Raw genomic sequence first — 6000 nt, 5'->3', positions numbered from 1 at the left:
TCCTGGACATCCTACACATCTAGATGATATCAATTCGAATGTGAGAGTCATATTTCTACCGCCAAACATGACTTCACTCATCCAACCTATGGATCAGGGTGTTATTTCAAATTTAAAAGCATACTATTTACGCACAACATTTGCTCAGGCATTGCCTGCAGTAGATGGTGAAAAAATTTTACGTCAAGAGACTTTTGGAAATCTTACAATATTTACCACGCCATCTTAAACATTAATAAGGCCTGGGCGGAAATTACTAGAAGTTGTTTAAATGGTGCAGGGAAGAAAATATGCCCATGGCACGTAAAAAGCGTCAAAAGATTTGAAAAAGATGAATCATATGAAGCGGTTACAGATAAGATTGTAAAGGTTGCAGAGCTACTTCAGTTGGAGGGTGATTCCAAAGATGTGGAGGAGTTAATAGATAAAGAAGAGAAGGAATTATCTAATGAAGAACTTGTTGACTTGCAGGCAATGATAGGAAAAGAAGAAAATGCTGACGAATCTGATGAGCCAAATGGGGAGTCGAGACACTTCATCACCAGAGAGATGGCGATGGCATTTCGTGAAATTGCATTGGCAATGGTGAGGTTTGAGAAGATGGATCCTGACAGCGAACGATTCGTAAAAGTTAACAGAGGGGCGAATGATATGCTTACTACAAAGAAATCTATGATGAAAAAAAAAAAACCACCGTACAGTCATCCATTAATATGTTATTTCGTAAGGTTGAGCGGCTTCTAAATCTCAACAGCCCTCAACCTCCGCAGTGACGTACTTATCAGCTGAAGACATCAATTTTGTCATGATGCTTGAGAGGTAAAAGTTACTGATATTATGCCTGTCTCCTCTCTTTTTTTTGTAATTTTATAATTCTGAAAATTTTTAAAATTGCAATAAAAATTTGTTAAAATTTAAATTTTTAATTTTTTTTCAAATTTAAAAAAATTAAATTTTCAATTTTTTTTAATTCAATAAAAATTTTAATAAATACAATAAATAATTCTATTTACATGTTCGTCAAACATTTCTTTTTTGATTCAATCAATTTAGCGAGCACAGTTGCCAGTGCTGCACAAGCATGGGGAAATTTCCCAACTTATGTAGCGTTCCATGGAATGCAACCTTTACTTAAGTTGGGGAGTTTCTGTATATGATTATTATGGAGTTAAAAGTGATAAAAGCAACACCAAAGATTTCAAAGGCAACCACCTCCTTTATCAACAGTCGAACTTTACAGCTAAGGTATATCCTTAAATAACACCAGCAGGATCATGACTCTCAGTACGTGTTACTGAATGAGCACAGGAATTATCCACACATACATGGAGACCAGAAATGGCCTGGGAGCGTGCTAGGCAGAATTATACATCCTATCCAAGTATCATGGTCTCAAAGAAGGGATGAATATGGACTTCCCTATATCTATTAAATAGTGTTAGGTTCTGAAGAAAAAATTCACTCAAATTATTTCTGGTGCCAGTACCTATGTGAATGATCACAATAGTTGTATTGTCTGGTGAAATTTGATGAGCTTCCTCCCAGAAGTGCTCAGCCACAGTAAATTTCCCATAATCAGTGGTCTCTATTGCTTTTATGTGCTCCTCCATAAATCTTTAAGCCTACGTGTTGTCTGTGTACTAGTTTGGTGGAAAAAGTTGGTCTAACCATGGTTAGAGTTCTTTGTCGCATCTAAGTTGCCAGGTGCAATTGAGAGCTCGTGTCTGTGTGCATCTCTGATGAAAAAGTTAAATCCCCCCCCCCCCACAGCCCTTATGTGCCTCTCCACTCTGTGTATGGGTAAATGTTCAAGTGTGTGAAATTGCTGTATCTGAGCCCCAGTAGTCTTGTTTAGGGGCAAAGGCTTGCATGAGTAGTTGACATGACAAGTACATGACAGTCTTTGGCTGGGGCTTTCAATTGTGTCCACATTTTGGATGTGATTGAGAGCAGAGATGTGAGCAGTGCATGTGTGAAATAACAAGTAAAGGATATTTGAAATGAATGAGTATGTCTGGGTGGTATATGTGTGTGTGTGTGCAAGTGTATGTAACAGTGTGAGTGAATGTATGTAAGATGGTCCCATTATGTGAATGTCTGCTATAGTGGGTGAGAAATGTGTCCACTTAACTTGCAAAAAAAAAGTGCGTGTGCCATCCTATTCAGTGTACTGTGCTGCTGAGTGAAATCGGTGTGTGAGAATGATGAGTGCAAGAGACTGTCTAATAGGTGTTGCCATCTAAATTGTACCCTGAATTTGTATATAAAGAAAAATGTTCCCCATTCTGCAGGTTAAGTTGTATAAATGTATGTGAATATTAGATCACCTGTGTAAACTATGTGGTGATTGAGTAAATGTTTGTGATTAGTATTAAGAAAGATGTGACTGGTTATATAGTTGTTCATATTTGGTGGTACCTGCATCCTGTCCCTGTACGATGATAAATGTAAAAAGGCAAATGTGTGAGCATGAGTTGTGCTGTGCGCTATTTTCCAGTCTGTCCCTAAATATGTCAAAAAAAAAAAAAATCTGTACTTGTGTAAGTATAACAGGTTTGCAAGTTGAGCTGAGTACACATAAAGTGTGTGTGTGTAGTTCTACAGGCCTCCCTCCCCAATTATACCACACTGGGGACAACCTGATAGGAAACCCCCTGCCGTTCTGATGTCTTATTTTTCCTCCTTTGAGGTATGGGGTGGGACCTACTGCCACTGGCTGGTGCGGGATTTCAAACAGAGAAGTTCTCTCTGTTCACAGCATGTACTCCTCTCTCACATAGGGCCCTATGGCTTTACCCCCCTTCATTACTTATTTCCCTTCCCTTCTCTTTCCAACTTCCCACCCAAACATTTTGCCTGGTGGACTCTACCACCACAAACTTTTTTCTGCTCTTCACAGTATCCCCTTCCCCATGGAGAGTGGGCTCCCTCCACAGGGATGCTCCTCTATCCCTTAACTTCTGATTTCTTGGTGGAAAGTCTTCCTATCATCCACTTCCTTTATCTTTGCTCTCTGATACACTATAGAGATAGGAGTATCTGTATTCATCCCCTCTTCAAGACTGTGATCTTTGGATGGGATGAACGGTTCCACCTGGCATGTTCTCAGATCATTTCCAGTCTCCATGCATGTATGGAGGATAATTTGCATGCTCCTTCAGTAACATGCACCAAGAGTCGTGATACTGCTTATTATTAAGGATGTTCCATGGCTATAGAGTTCCACTGTTGATAAAGAAAGTAGCCACCTTTGAAAGCTTTGATGTTATTCTTTCACTTTTAACTTTGTAATATTCATATACTTTAATTTTATCTTTTATTCTTATTTTTTATCGCTTTTAAATCCATAGTTTTCAGTGTAAAATATTTCTATATTAAATATACAGTGTTATCTTGTATTTAATTTTATTTAATTTTATTAAAATCCTTGTTATATATAATGCATTAGTGTATTTATTCAGTTAGTATGAACTGATTGTCTATCCATTTTGGTCATACTAAATGGCAACGTCCTTGGTTCCAAGGAAAATATTAGAGGTACCAGTTCCCCCCCCCCCAAATATTGGTAATTCTACTTGCCCACCATTCAGGATTTAATTTCTTAACTGCCATATTACCTGTGCGAAGTATAAAATAATCAGGTAACTGTACATTATGGTATAAAACATATTAGCATTAGTACAGGCATATGATGCAAGAAAGCAATGCAGCATCAGCCAAAAAAAAAAAAAAACTTCCCATTTCACCCATCCATTCACTCCAAAAGTCTCCAGTTCTTCCTTGAATTTATTTAAGCTATCAACTTTCACAATGACCAATGGAACTTTGTTCCAGCAATCAACCACTTGCTGGCTAAAGGCAAATTTCTGCACATCATTCTACCACTGTCTTTCCTCAATTTGAATTTATGCCCCCTCAGGTGTGTAATCTGAGCAATAGGAAGAATCCCATCAGCATTGAATATTTTACACTATTATGTCTTAAAGCACAATTATGTGATTATTTTATACTTAGGCTTAATTATGTATCTCCAACTGAAAATATGGTGAAAGTGCAGGTAAAAGTTCAGAAGTTACCATTTACGAGTACACCGTTTTCAACATAATTATGATGTGTAAACTGAAAATTAACAAAGTGATGAAATTACTTTTTTGTGGAGGAAATAAATAAAAATGACATATTTTATACTGTAAACTTGTGATGTGAGAATGTGATAGAGTTGACTGCAGCATAGTGCAAGAGATACATTGCACCTCACTCAGCTCCGTGCACATATTGAAAGCATATAAAGTTCAATTTTAAGCTTTTAGGTCTGTTGTGATCTTGAGGTAATGTATGCAGGTGCAAGACTGAGCTCATACACATCCACAGAAAAGTGCATAGTTGGTTGAAAATTACAGAACTAGCATATTGGTTGCTAAAACAGTTACAGTGAAGCTGTAAATCTTTCTGACCACCTTTTGATTGTATTGATGCATTAAAAAATGTACTTTAAAAAATATGCTTAAATAGAAATCCTAATATACATGGTGTTTCAGATATATATATATATTATAATTAATATGATAAATAAAAGTAAAGATGGCAGTTCGAAACATCCGGAAAGCTTAAAAATATATTAAAAAAAAAAAAGTTTATATATATATATAAACATGACCAATTCAGAGTGGTGATGGAAATATGAATGTTTGAAATTTAAAAAAATGGCAAAAAGTAATAAAAAAACTAAATTAGAATAAGCAGTATGAATCTTGCACGAATAAACATTTTTCTAAGTTCATGTGTGCTTTTTATTGATTTCTCTTTATTTACTATTCATTTTGCTTATTTGTATCTCTAAATGGAGAGGGCAAGAGCTAGGTATAGGTGGAAGAGAGAACAGAGAGAATAATAAAAAGAGAAAGGAAAAGATGGGGAAGAACAAAGGGAACAGGGATGGAAAGTAAGGAGTTCCTGTCTTTGCATGCCAAATGTTCTTTGGAGATGTAGCCATGGCTCCCATTGACGAAGTCCCAGTTATGGTAAATGCTGCAAGGATGTGCCTGGACACAGATGCTTTTTAAAGTCTCTTTAGGCAGTAAAAGTCTTTGTTGAGGATTATAATAATGAACTGTATCTCTGGAGGCTTCAGAGGTTCTGGAAAAACTGCCAGATATGAAGGCCTCCTTATCATTATCTATAAGTTGAAAACAGCTATTCCCTTCCTTGATTTCCTGGACATTTTGATAGACTTTTAGTTACAATAGCAAAACTGAAAACATTACTTCATTCCCAGTGGTCTGCAAGAACAGCTCTGCATGTGCTCTCAGTGACATTACCAATTAATCAGTGCATCTTAGCCAACAGTAGATCTAGTCAGAACCCTTATGCTTTTTCTAGCATTGTTTAGCTGGAGGAAGAACCTAGTTCCAGTCAGTTTTAGTTTCAGAAGTTCCTGATGGCAGTCTATTATCTAAGCAAGTTTTTGCTTTTTACTGCATGACTTTTTTATGAAGTTTACAGATTTCATATTCTTAATTTTTAAATCTGTAGCTAACTTAGCCAAGTGGTTAGGAGCACAAGTGCAGTAGCATGTACTCTTTGAGTGGACCAAAGTTCAATCCTGTGGCTGCTAAATATAATTAACATTTGTATTGATTAATTTATTGTAAACTCCACTGACCTGGTGGTCATGCTGAGTATAAACAACATTATGAGTGATGGCAAATGACGCCTTTGCTCATAATGACATATTTTATACTGTAAACCTAAAAAGAGGAAGAATCCCATTAACATTGAGTTTGCTTAAGCCATCCAAAGCCTTAAACACCTCATTCAGTTCACCTTACAGGTGTCTAGTCTCTAGATACTGCAATTTGCAAAGTCTACAAAGAGCAGTATCCATTGATTACCACTTTCTGTCTTCTCCCACTCAACCATTCCTTTTATCCATTGTAGCAACTCTCCCTTAATGCCATACTGCTCCAATTTGTACAGCAGTCTTTCATGTGCAACAGTATC

Source organism: Mastigoproctus giganteus, chromosome 1 (assembly GCF_048544385.1).
Source record: "Mastigoproctus giganteus isolate SK-2022 chromosome 1, ASM4854438v1, whole genome shotgun sequence".
Classification (NCBI taxonomy): Eukaryota; Metazoa; Arthropoda; class Arachnida; order Uropygi; family Thelyphonidae; genus Mastigoproctus; species Mastigoproctus giganteus.
Note: the sequence above shows the minus strand (reverse complement) of the source record.